Source organism: Meriones unguiculatus (assembly GCF_030254825.1).
Source record: "Meriones unguiculatus strain TT.TT164.6M chromosome Y unlocalized genomic scaffold, Bangor_MerUng_6.1 ChrY_unordered_Scaffold_25, whole genome shotgun sequence".
Taxonomy (NCBI): Eukaryota; Metazoa; Chordata; class Mammalia; order Rodentia; family Muridae; genus Meriones; species Meriones unguiculatus.
In genome coordinates this window covers 9,835,728-9,850,030 of record NW_026843710.1, presented here as the reverse complement: position 1 = coordinate 9,850,030, position 14,303 = coordinate 9,835,728, and the positions used below count along the sequence as shown (strand labels likewise).

General features: G+C 38.7%; 1 non-coding gene across 1 annotated transcript; it reads left to right on the top strand.

The window, feature by feature from the left end:
• The first annotated feature begins 5,185 nt into the window (after positions 1 to 5,185).
• On the top strand, positions 5,186 to 5,292 carry LOC132651777 (U6 spliceosomal RNA). The gene has a single exon (XR_009589341.1). It is a non-coding gene; the product is annotated as a U6 spliceosomal RNA (small nuclear RNA).
• Positions 5,293 to 14,303: the final 9,011 nt, after the last annotated feature.

Genomic DNA, 14,303 nt, shown 5'->3' with positions numbered 1-14,303 from the left:
CAACTCAATTAACTGCTATCAAATGCCCCTAGTGGAAGACTGGTTTAGTCAAAATAGATGTTCTATTGGTACTTAAGCCCCCACTGTTAGGAGACCTCCTAATATTTGAAAACACACCATATTTATCTATCTGTATTTCAGTTACTTCACCCAGGAAGGTTTTTCCTGGTTCCATCCATTTGCCTGAAAATATCTTATTGTCATTTTCTTAGCTGAATCATAGTCCTTTATGGAAATATTCTATGTTTTCCCCAAAGGAGATTGTAAGTCCTGTTCTTTCATCATTGGAAGTTGCTGGGAATTTAAACATTATATTGAATGACAAACTTTCAGGATAACTATGTTCTTTCAGCCTAGAATTTCCTCCATCTTCTTCTACTTGCTGGTGATTTGAATTGCAATGTGCCCTCAAAGCCCATCTATTTACATGTGGAGTCCCCAGAAAGGAAATATATGGTTATGATTAGGAGGTATGGCCTCCTAATTCCTTTGGTTTCCCTAACTTTTTCTCAGCCCTTTTATCTTTTGTATACAGGAGGACTACTGATTTCTCTCAGTTTAGTTTGATGTTGGCTATAGTCTTGTTGTACATTGCCTTTACTACATTTAGATATGTGCCTTGTATCCTTTATCTCTCTAATACTTTAAAAATGAATGGATGTTGGATTTCTCCAAATGCTTTTTCAGTATATAAGGAGATTATAATGTGTTTTTTTTTCTTTTTTTATATGTTGGATCATATTGAAGAATTTCCACATATTAAACCACCCCTGCATACCTGGGATGAAGCCTACTTGGTCATAGTGGATGATATCTTTGATGTGTAATTGTATTCTGTCAAAAACATAATGTGACTTGGTATGACTATAAACAAGCAAGTCAAAAACTTGTATGAAAAAAATTTCAAGTCTCTGAAGAAAGAATTAGAAGAAGATATCAGAAGATGGAAAGATCTACCATGCTCATGCCTTGGCAGGATTTACATTGTAAAAATGGCCATCTTGCCAAAGCATCTACAGATTCAATGCAGTTACAATCAAATTTCTAACACAAGTCTTACAGATGTTGAAAGAAAAATTCACAACTTCAAATGGCAAAACAAGAATCCCAGAATTGCTAAAACAATCCTCCACAATAAGAGATCTCTGGAAGTATTTCCATCCCTGATCTCAAGCTGTATTAAAGAGCAACAGTAATAAAACTGCATGGTAGTGACATAGAAACAGAATTGTGGATCAATGAACCGAATAGAAGAACCAGTTATCAACCCAAACAGTTATGAACAACTGATCTTTGACCAAGATGCCAAAACCATACAATGGAAAAAAAATTAGCATCTTCAACAAATGATGCTGGTAAAACTGTATGTCTACATGTAGAAAAATGCAATTTGGGTGCTATCTCAGACAACTAAGACTAGTGATTCTTCAAAATTCAGCCATCCACCTCCAGGCATATATCCAAAAGAGTCTCAAGTACACAATAAGGACATTTACACAACCAGGTTTGTAGCAGCTTTATTTGCAAAAGCCAGAAACTGGAAACCACCCAGATGCCCCCCCAATTAAAAATGTTATAGAAATTGTAGTCCATCTAAAATTGGAATATTATTTTTTTATTCAAAGAGTTGTCTCAGTCAGGGAGCATTTTCAAGTAAGTAATTCAGTGACTGATGATATATCAGTGCATTTAACAAACAATAATGAACTGTGTGATAAAAGGAAAGTCACAGGACTTTATTATTGACCACTTGAAGAAAATATATGACACTTTTGCAGAACTAAGAGTCTTGGACACAGGAACTGTCATCTGAGGGTTGTGTGCTTTCAACTATCCAGAATAAGGCATGTAGGGTTGCTGAGTCTTTCCCTCAAGCAAGCTCTCCATTTGACACTTTTAATAACTGGCTCTTGAAACTTCTACTGGTTTTCACCTGTTTCTGAAATCATTCTCCTTCTCAGCCAATCAGCACTTAAAACAATCTTGACATTTCCATGGAGATGAGTTAACACACTATCCTCAGTGTCCAGTATTTCTGATCTTGTGCATATGTGAATCTTCTTCTGAAACCCTACAAGCCTTTATCCCATTCCTTTATCCAGACCCACATCTTTACTCCTGTTTACCTCTGTGACAATATGAGGTAAGAAAGGAAATTTTAATGTTTATTTAATTGGACAGCTTCCTTAGTAGAGAAGCTTCAAAGTGATGTGTGATTAAGGGGAATGTTACCAAAGACAAGGTGGACTCCTACTGTGGTCTTGGATCTGAAATTTCCTAGTTTGTGACTTTGAACTGATCAGTTACTTGTATAATCACCAAATGTACCTTCATATTCTTATTGATGTAGATGCTGGCAGGGCCTAGCATTCTGTGTGTTATTGAGTTGTTAAGAGCAGAGAAAAGAGATGGAAACCAGACAATTTGTGGGACTGGTTTGCCTGAAACAGCGAATGATCTGTGTATGTAAAAGGAGATGTGAGGGGCAATAAACTATTTGACAGCTGGTGCTGTTCTACACAAGTGTTGCCATCTTCTTTGAGCAGGCTTGCCTTGGATGACCTGACTGGATCAGCACCTGTGTCCTACTCAGTGGTCAGGGAAAAACACTTCTGCTCCTGGATGTGGAGAGCTGGGGTTTGGTTGCCATGGCGCTGGCTTCTGCCCTTCTAAACTGGTAAACAAGTCCTAGAGCGCATGACCGTTATGACCTTTATGACTGTTGGGCAACCGTTGTCACGAGCCCAGCCCAGGGCGTCATATGGGGTGATGGGTGAGCAGCCAATCAGGGGATGATACATCATCTCACACCACTCTGCTGCAGAGCAGGGCTTATATAAACAGCACCACTTCGGGGGACTCAGGGTCTTCCTCCTTTCATCGTTTTACTGCAATAAAGCTTGCTGCAGAAGGATCCTGTTGTCTGCGTGCGTTCTTGCTGACGAGACGACCACGCGTCTCGCAACGCCTGGGTTTACAATTAAAACTGGGAATTCAGGATAGAGAAATATGTCCATGTTGTATAACTAGGGCACAAGAATAACTGTGTTTCCTGCTCTTGTCCTTCAGACAAAAATCTCAACATATAGTGTTAGTACCAAGACTGTTTATTCAGTGGTACCCCCTGAATCATGGGTCTGGGTCACTAATTCATGGCTAGGGTACTTTACTACATAATTAGTTCCTGGAAAGCATGCCTTCCTTACAAAGTCTAACTGTGCCTTCTTTTAGCAGAATCTTTTCTCCTTGTTAAAAGTCATCATAAAAGTTGTCCAAATATTATTTTTATTGCTTATGTGGGAAATTCACATAATATGAATTACAATCCTTTTACATTGTTCCCAGGTTCAAATTCCTACCATGTGTTACCCTAATTTTTTTTCTTTAAAATACATCAGTTTCAGTTTGTGTTGTTAATATACTAATTGGAACATGATCAGAGTCTCAATGCCATGTCCCTTAAAGAAAATTGAGTTTGTCCTTGCTGTACCTTGGTACTACCCCCAAGAAGAAGTCATCAGTCCTGAAGATCTCTATACTAAATCACCTTGATCACATTTTGTCTTATGTATTTTTATTATAATTTGTTCACCCTGTATTCCCTCTGCTGCCCCCTCTCTCTTCTACTTCTACTCCCATCCACCTTCCCTCTTTTACCCCTAGGCCCTTCCTCTACTTCCTTAATAGATAGGTGAGGTCCTCCTCACCCTTCTCTCTGAACCTACCTCATCAGGTCTCATTAAGGCTGGCTGCATCATCTTCCTCTTTGGCCTGATTTTCAGGGCATTGTTCTCCTTGTGTCCTCAATTCCCTGTACTTATGACTCTTCCTGCCTCCTCTCCTGAAGGCTTCTCAGAGCTCTGATGTGAGGGAGAATTTCATAGGAAAATCCCATTTAGACTTGTGTGTTTTAAGTTCTCTCACTGCACAATTATCAGACTGTGGATCTCTGTATGCATTTTACTTACTTCACCCCAAATGATTTTTCCTGGCTCCATCCATTTGCCTGGAAATGTCATGATGTCATTTTCTTAGCTAAATAATACTCCGTTATGGAAATATTCAACATTTTTCCAAAGGAGATTGTCAGTCCTGTTCTTTAGAACTTGGAAGTTTCTGGGAAAAAGGGAACCATTTAGGAGCCTGCCAAAGAGGGCCTCTGAAAGGCTGTGTCCTGAAGACTATCAGAGCAGATGCTGACACTATGGCCAACTGTTGGGCAGAGTGCATGGTATCTAATAAAAGAAGTGGGAAGTAGCAAGATCTGGAGAGGACCTGAGCTCCACAAGAAGAGCAACATAAACAAAAAATCTGAGCACAGCGGTCTTTTCTGAAATTCATACTACAACCAAGTACCATGCATGGAGATAACCTAGAACCTCTGCACAGATCAGTGTCCAAGTGAGTTCCATAGTAAGGGTAACAGGGACTACCTCTGACATGAACTGATTGGCCTGCTCTTTGATCAACTCAATGTGATGGGGGAGCAGCCTTGCTAGGCCACACAGAAAGAGAATGCAGCCACTTCTGAAGAGATCAGAAGAGACTCAGATCAGAAGGAGGGAAAGAAAGACCTCTGCTATCAGTGACTTTGGGAGAGTCATGTGTAGAGAATGGGGAGGGAAGGTGGGATAAGAAGGAGCGGGGGCTTCGGGGGGGTAAAAGTGAATAAAGTGTAATTAATAAAATTTAAAATAAAAATATTAAAAAATATAATTCCTTTTGGATTTATATTATAGGATAGTGTACTTTGAGGTTGATATGCCAAAGAAAGTTACCAGAGAGAATGGAGTCTCTGTCTCTAGGTCTCTGTCACTTTACATCTTTGTTTCTATTGGCTCCATCTCTCTATTTCTGAATCTGTCTCTCTAGCTCTCTCTGTCACTTTCAGTCTCCATTTCTCTTCCTGCTGCTTGTGAATCTCTCAGTTTTGGGAAGGACTAAAACAAGATGACTGCTTGCTGATGAGACATCATGGATGGTCTCTGTAAAAATATAAGCAATGTCCCAATTAAATTCTTTTTGTTCAAAGATTTGTCTAGGTCAGGAAGCATTTTCACAGAAAATAATTCACCGACTGAGAACATATCTGTGCATTTAATAAATAATTATGGAATTTGTGATACTGTGAAACTCAAGTCACAGACATGTGATTTTATTAATGACCACTTCAAAGAAATATGTAATGCTCTCTTCAGGAGCACATATACTAAAATTGGAACAATAGAGAGAGTATTAGCAAGGCCCATACACAAGGGTGAGATCCAAATTCGTGGAGCATTCCATTTTTTTCTTTTTTTTTTTTTTAGAAATTAAGGAAAACACAAATAGAGGAATTTGTGGAAAGAAAGAACTTAGGGAAGAAAACAGGAACTACAGAGCTAAGCATAAGGAATAGGCTACAAGAGATTGAAGAAAGAATCTCAGGTATGGATGATATAATGGAAGAAATCGATGTATCTGTCAAAGAAAATGTTAAATCTAAAAAAATTCCTGACAAAGATCATGCAATAAATTCAAGACAACATAAAAAGACAAAACCTAAAAATAATAGGAATAGAGAAAAAAAGATTCCCTCCTCCAAGGCCCAGAAAATATTTTCAACAAAATCAATGAAAAAATATTCCCCAACTTAAAGTAGAGGTCAATAAGAATACAAGAGGTATACAGAACACTCAATAAATTAGTCCAGAAAAGAAAATCTTCCTGCAACATAATAATCAAAACAGTAAATAAAAAATACTAAAATCTGCAAGGGAAAAAGCCCAAATAACATATAATATCAAATCCATTAGAATCACACCTGACTTCTCAACAGAAACTATGGAAGCTAGAAGGCATGGATGAATATCATGTAGGCCCTAAGAGAACACAGATGTCAGCATAGGTTATTATACCCAGCAATACTCTCAGTCCTCACAGACGGAGAAAACAAATCATTCAATGACAAAAACAAATTTCCATAATACTTGCACACAAATCCAGTGTTACAGAAGACACTAGAAGGAAAAATACAACCCAAGAAAACCAACTACTTTCAAGAAAACACAGAACATAATTAACCTCAATATAATAAAACAAAAAGCAACCAAGCACCCAAACTTACTACCACAAACAATAAAAAAATCAAAGGATCTAACAAACACTGGTCATTAGTCTCTCTCAATATCAATGGACTCAATTCTCCAATAAAAAGAAACACAATAACAGAATGGATGCATAAAGAAGACCTAGCAATCAGTTGCATACAAGAAACACACCTAAGTCACAAATTCAGACATTATCTGAGGGTAAAGGGCTGGAAGACAGCTTTCCAAGCAAATGGACCCTAGAAGCAAGCAGGAGTAGCCATTCTAATATCTAATAAAATAGATAGGCAAGAACACTTCATATTCAGCAAGGGAAAATTTCTCCAGGAAGACATCACAATCCTCAACATCTATGCCCCAAATACAAGGGCAGCCACATATGTAAAAGAAACATTAATAAAACTTAAGCTACACATTAATAGTGGGACACTTAAACACCCCACTCTCAAAAAAGACAGGTCAACAAAGCAGAAATTAAACAAAGAAACAATGTCTCTAACAGAGATCATGAAGCAAATGGACCTCACAGATATTTAAGGAACTTTACACCCAAACACAAAAGAATTTACCTTCTTCTCAGCACCTCATGGAACCTTCTCCAAAATAGACCATATGGTTGATCATGAAGTGAGCCTCAACAGATACAAGATACTTCCTTGTATCTTATCTGACCACCATTGAATAAAGCTGGAACTCAACATCAACAGAAATAGCAAAAAGCCTACATACACATGGAAACTGAACAACTTGATACCAAATGACAGCTGGATCAGGGAAGAAATAAAGAAATTAAAGTTTTTTTTTGTAGAATTTCATGAAAATAAAGGCACAACATACCCAAACTTACTGACACAATAAAAGCAGTGCTAAGAGGAAAGTTCATAGCCTTAAGTGCCTTCAAGAAGAAACTTGAGACAGTGCATTCAAGCAACTTAATGGCTCACTTAAAACCCTAGAAAAAGAAGAAGCAGACACATCAAAGAAGAGTACACAGCTGGGAATAATCAAACTCAGGGCTGAAGTCAATCAATTAGAAACAAATGAAACAATTCAAAGAATCAATGAAACAAAGAGCTGGTTCTTTGAGAAAATCAACAAGATAAACCAAAAGCCAGAGAGACACCATCCAAATGAGCAAAATTAGAAATGAAAAGGAGGATATAACTACAGACACTGAGGAAATCCAAACAATCATTAGAATTTACTTCAAAAGCCTACATACCACAAAATTTGCAAAATCTAAGTGAAACAAACAATTTTCTTGATCGATTTCACTTACTATAATTGAATCGAGAACAGGTAAGTCAATTAAATAATCCTATATCCCCCAAAGAAATAGAAGTGGTCATCAAAAGTCTTCAATCCAAGAAAAAAAAAAAAAAAGAAGAAGCCCAGGACCAGATGGTCTCAGCACAGAATTTACCAGACCTTAAAAGAAGAGCTAACTTCAGTTATCTTCAAACTATTCCACAAAATATAAACAGAAAAAAAAAAAAAAAAAAAAAAAACACTATCAAGCCACAGTCACCTTGGTACATGAATCTCACAAAGGCCCAACAAAAAAAGAAAATTTCAGGCAAATCACCCTTATGAACATTGATGGAAAAATACACAATAAAATACTTGCAAACTGAATATGAGAATACATCAAGTATATCATCCACTATGTCCAAGTAGGTTTCATCCCAGGTATGCAGGGGTTTTTCAATGTAAGGAAATCAATATTAACAAACAAACAACAACAACAACAACAAAAAACTTGATACTTTCCTTAGATAATGAAATAGCATTTGACAAAATCAAACATCCATTCATGTTTAAAGTTTTGGAGAGATCAGAGATACAAGGCACATATCTAAACATAGTAAAGGAAATATACAGCATGCCTACAACCAACATCAAAATAAATGGAAAGAAAATTAAAGCAATCCCACTGAAATCAGGAAAAAGGCAAGGCTGCCCATTTTCTCCACACCTCTTCAACGCAGTTTATGGAAGTCCATGCTAGAGCAATAAGAAGATTGAAGGAGATCAAAGGAATCTAAATCAGAAGGAAAAAGTCAAAGTATCACTATTTTCAGATGATAAGATTGTATACCTGATGTTATTAATTAAAAAAAGATGAAGCAGAGAGACAACTGATATTCTCTGCGAGAGGTTTATTAGGAGGGTATGGTGGAAGTGGGTAGCAGGGCATGGTGAGGAAAGAGATGGAAAGAGGGATTGGGGCACCCCAGAGAAAGAAAAAGAGCATAAGATAGAGTGAGAGAGAGAAGAGAGTGAGAGAATATAAGAGAGGGGGTAAGAGTAAGAGTGAGACCATGTGTTGGATTGGCTCTTTTAAGGGGGCACAGTAACCAAGCCTTCCAGGTGTGGTCACCTGGCTGGCTGGTGACACATGATGGCATCATAGGTTGCTGGGCAACCCAGAAGCAGGTTGTGTTCCAAAATACTAACATTCCTCCCTTTTTCTATAATTAAAAATGGGGAGCTTGGGCTACTTTTTATAAAGTAAGTTAAAGTATATGATTTTAGGCTCATTGGAAGCAGTTCTTGGTTGTCATGCAAAAGGTTGAGAGAGAGAAGAATTATAGCCACAAAATGGTCAGATTGCAAGGTCAAGAGTAAGGGAAGCCTCTGCCCTGGAAAATTTAGGGTAAAGGGTTATCAATAGAGAGAGTTGCCAGCCATGCAAGGCAGCAGGTAGGGACTGGGGAACACTGGGAGAACCTGGCGCTGCCTGTCCTTGTCCTGAAGCACACCATTTCAACAAGTGAATTATAGGCATAGATTCTACTCTGGCTACTTTCTGCTGACACTGTGGGTGCTGTAGGGAGGTCAAAAGTCTAAAATGTTGGCCAAGTCCAGGAAGAATAGGCTGCTTTGATGCTTTCCAGGGTCTGCAAGAACATCAGTGACTAGGAGGGAAGGTGCAGATCCAGCCTGTTTGAAGTCTGTGAGGTCAGAGCTGAACACCTGCAATTGTTGGAAGTCCCGGAGGCCAGAGTTGAACACCTATAGCTTCTTTGGCACTGTTGTGGCTATAGGAAACATCTGTGTCTGGCAGGACACTGAAACACATATATAGGCAAAAGATAAAAGTTGAGTAGGGAAAAAATCCTGTAGGTATACATTGAAAGGTTTGGATCGATGAGGCCTGTACATGGGAACCTCTGTCTACCTGAAGAACCTTTATTTAACCAATCACTAGCAATATTTAAAGAAGGCTTTGTTTTAGACCTGTCATTGAGGTGAGATTTAATTACAGAAGTGTGTAAACTTAGAGGCCCTGATGCCAGCTGGCACTAGGTGTAGAAACTTAAAATTCTCCAGAGGAGATCCTATCTGGAGCATGGGCATCTGGGCATCTTGTATTGGGGGCAGAGAAGACAAGACCTTCCAGTGGTGTTCCAAGGGAAAGTGTGACTCCAAGAAAGATGGGTGCTACCTGTCCAATAGCTCCTCAGCTCTTGGCCAGGGACCAGGGCATAGTGCCCAGTGGCATGGGTGAAGCATGATAGTTTGCTTAGCACTAGCTCTTTCCATGAACGAGTGAGAGAGAGAGAGGGCCCATGAGTGGGTGGAGAGGTCCATGAGCATGAGCAGGTGAGAGGGCAAGTGAACAGCGAGAAGGAACTGTGTGCAAGAGGGGACATACGGCCCAAGGCAGAGTGTGGCCCTAAAATGGAGGTCAGCATAGAGGGTCAAGCCTAGACAATTAAGGCTATGGTTGAGGGGAGGTCCCTTTGTCTCAAAAGTAGGAAGTTGCCAGAGCTCTGAGGTCAAGCTTTCCCTACCAAGAAATGCTGAGAAAATGGAGTGAACTCAACAATCTAGTTACTGGTTGCATACAGTAAACAGCAGTCTGGTAGCCAGGAAAGGAAGTTTTAAGAAGGAGATACAAATTTAGACATGTTAGTATCACAATTGTAGTGTGCATTGAGAAAGAGGCAGTAGACATACATATGTGTTAACAGCATAAGTACTTTTTAAGGTGAACTCTGAAAAGGCAAAAGCCTTTTATGAAGTAAAAGGGAATCTCACTTGATCTTAACTTTTAGTATAAGCATACATATTATGGAGGCTTACAATCTTGAGCTTAGGACCATAAGAGTGTAATGGTGGTATAGTGGAATGTTTTGGTATTAGAGTTAGATTAATAAATTAGAGCCCTATTAATAAAGGTCAAAAGTCTGGACAGTTAATATAACAGTAGCATAACAACAGTAGCATAACAACAGGAAGAAATAGTAAGCCTTTTTACCTATTTAAGATACCTTAAATCACCTTAGACCTTGTAATCTTTATAATTTGTGTTTATCAACCTTAAAGCATTTTTAGAACCCTCAAACATTTATAAGTTGCATTACCAACCTTAACACACATTTTTAGACTCTCAAACATGTATAACTTGTATTTATTAACCTTAAGACATCTCTCAAATATGTTTTTGAGAGGAATCTTTGTATTTAGTTATTTACCAGGAGAAATAGTTGAAACTTCTATGAACATTTATTGTCCTTTAGCTAAAGGGATAGTAAAAGGTTTCATTTAGGCCTCTTTCTTGAGTCTGAACTGTGTCTAGGCCTGAAAATAGCAGCTCTAATACTTAGGCTTAAGGTCTGGTTCTCCTGCATATGAAGAGAACTGGGAAGTCAACTGACAGCTCCCAACACAGAAGTTGGCAATATGTCCGCGGGACCTCATTCTGAGGTCAAAAATAGACCTGTGCGAGAGATGTGGAGGTTGTTAAGTCGAGGAGCCAGCCTCCTGTCCTCCACCAGGCCAACAAGCTAGAAAGCTGGAAGTGTCTGTGCTATTGTGTGGGTTGAACCTCCATGGCTGAGCACAGAGTTCAAGCCTGCTTGGGAGCATTTTAACTTCCAGAGTTCAATTTGCCAGCAGCCAGCTTTGGCCTGTTGCAGCAGCAAGATCATCATCCACTTTGGCTGCGTCACCTGGCAGAATGGACTTTTTGGCTATGCAAACCTCTTGCGGGAATGCCAGCAGTCTCAGCGCAGCTAGGTCTTAGAACCCTTCAGGACGGCTCACTTTTTACCAACTCCTATATGGTGACTCAATGACCATCCTCAGCTGTATATTAAAAATTGCAGTGAGACCATGTTTGCACCTGCAGGACTATAAATCTGTATGAAATGACTATTAACCTGCATTTGTTAACCAGTAAATATTAAGAGTTTAGGTTTTGTCCTTGCTAAGTTAGGGCTTAAAAGTTATGAATATAAGTTATTAAAGTGATAGCATACGAGTTTTTATATGATTTAATATATAAAAGATTACAGCTTGTAATAGTCTAAGGCTATACTACATATTAATAACATCATTTTAAGAGAGTAAGACCAAGCTTATATTAACCTTTTGATAGCAGAGATATAGTAAATTGAAACAGTGTTAATATAAGTATATTTTTAAAAGTTAATAGATATTAATTTTAGAATATTGGCAAACAACTTGTACATAATAAAGAACCCTTGAGCTATAAGTTTTAAATCAACAATTTAGCAGAACAGCATAAACCAAATTTAAAATTAACCAAGCATATTTTAACCTTTTGATAGTAGAGATGTAGCAAATTGACCCATTTTTAACCTAAATAAATACCTCTAAAATCAATAGATCTTAATTTAAAATATTGATAAAAAATTTGTACGTAACAATGAACCCGAGCAGAACAGTATAAAGCAATTTTAAAATTATATTTGAGTAACATATAGTAGGAGACAGTAACAGTCTTATATTTTAAACCAACTCAATTTGAATAGATAGTTATAACTTTGAAATTTTATTATTATATAAAATTTATTTTGAAGCAGGGTTGAATTATAAGATAGTAAAATGCAACTTTGAAATTTTATAAAAATCCATACCAACTTGAAATGAGGCTTGTTGTCTAAAGATAAGTCTAAAAGATAAGATAAACAGTTAATTATGATTAAGACTTATAAATGCAAATCCAATGAGAAGATTATATAAAGCATTAGATAAGGAATTTAAAATATAAGAGTAAAGAGTAAAGTGTACAGAAATGAGGGAGAAAATATTATTTTATTTTATTTTATTTTATTTTATTTTATTTTTAAAGTTTGGGAAAGGCTTAGAAGTGCAAAGCAAAACAGGTTGGTGAGAGCGTGAAGCATATAGCAAGAAGGAGCAGTCAGTTGCAGCCCAGGCAGCTTGGTCGGGGCAGCCCAGTGCATAGAGAGGGCTGCCAGGAACCACACACGGGAGGCGGGGCCTTTTTGCCCGAACCTAAGATGGCACTGGCCACAAGAAAGCCTATGGTGAAGAAATGGCCCACCCATTTTCCCCCAAAACCTAGATGGAGGCAGCTGTGGGCATCCCACAGGAAATTTAACTTCCACAAAACACCATACCAAGTTCTGAAAAGTTGATTTTTGAGTTGTGTGTCTCCGCAACTCAGGAGCACTGTCGGTGGCCAGTACTGGCACGACTCAGGCTGTTCACCTGCACATAGACCCGGGCCCAAGTGCCTGCGGCAAAGCAGCACATGGCGGCAGGACTTGGGGGAAAGGGTTTGGGATGGCAGGCGGGAGAGGCTGCAGCCATGGGTGTTCACACCAGGCCAGGGGCGTAGTTGGTTCCGGTCAAGCCAGCCTGGGTCTCCTGCTTTGTGGCGGCCTCCACTCGGCTCGCAGCCTCCGCGCAAGGTCCCCAGAGACAGCAGCAGTGGCAGCGATAGCCACTGGCCAGGAGAGGGGCAGTGGTGATGGCGTCTCAGCAGCTCACAGGAGGGAGAGGTGAGAGCAGAGAAAATCCGTTTTAACCATACTGTACAGGCAACACACCAATGTTATTAATCATAAAGAGGAAGAAGCATGGGGGACAACCTATATATTCTCTTCAAAAAGGTTTATTGGAAGGATATGGAGGAAGTGGGTAGCTGGACATGGTGGGGGAAGAGAGAGGAAAAGGGAAGGGGAAAGAGGGGGCGCCCCAAGAGACAGAGAGAAAGAAAAAGAAGAGAAGAGTGTAAAGAGAGGGTGTAAGAGAGAGAAAATAAGAGAGGGTGTAAGAGTTAAGAGAGAGAGCATGTGTCAGATCAGCCCTTTTAAGGGGGCACGGTAACCACGCCTTCCAGGTGTGGTCATCTGGCTGGCTGGCAACACATGACATCATCATAGGTTGCTGGGCAACCCAGAAGCAGGTTGTGTTCCAAAATACTAACACCTGAGCAAACCCAAAAATTCTACCAGGAAACTCCTACAACTTCAGCAAAGTGGCAGGATACAAAATTAACACCAAAAAAAATTATATATATATAATTTTATATATATATATATATATATATATATATATATATATTTATATATATATATAGCCCTGAGAAAGAAATTAGGGAAACAACACACTTCAGGAAGCCACAAAAGACATAAAGCACCTTGGTGTAATGCTAAACAAGCAAACCAAAGACTTCTATGGAAAAAATTTCAAGACTCTGAAGAAAGAATTAGAAGAAGATATCAGAAGATGTAAAGATCTCCCATGCTCATGGCTTGGCAGGATTAACATAGTAAAAATGGCCATCTTACCAAATCCAATCTACAGGTTCAATACAATTCCCATCATATTACCAACACAAGTCTTTACAGAAAAATTGAAAGAAAAAATTCTGAACTTCATATAGAAAAACAGGAAACCCAGAATTGCTAAATAGTCCTCTACAATAAAAAAGATCTTCTTGAGGTATTTCCATCCCTGATCTCAAACTGTCCTATATAGCAATAGTAATAAAAACTGCATGGTACTTTCATAGAAACTAAATGGTGGATCAATAATACCAAATAGAAGACCCAGAAATAAACCCACACACGTATGGACACCTGAGTTTAGACAAAGATGCGGAAACCATAAAATGGAAAAAAAAATAGCATCTTCAAAAAATGCTCCTGTTCTAACTGGATGTCTATATGTAGAAAAATGCAAATAGATCCATATTTATCACACTGCACAAAACCAAACCCAAGTAGATCAAAGACCTCAACATAAACCAGACACATTAAATCCTCTAGAAGAAAAAGTGGGGAAGAGCCTTAAACTCATTGGCACAGGAGACAACTTCCTAAACAGAACACCAAGAGCACAGGCTCTAAGAGCAACAATTGGTAAATGGGACCTCATGAAACTGAAAAGCTTCTGTAAAGCAAAGGACACTGTCATCAAAGCAAAGCAAAT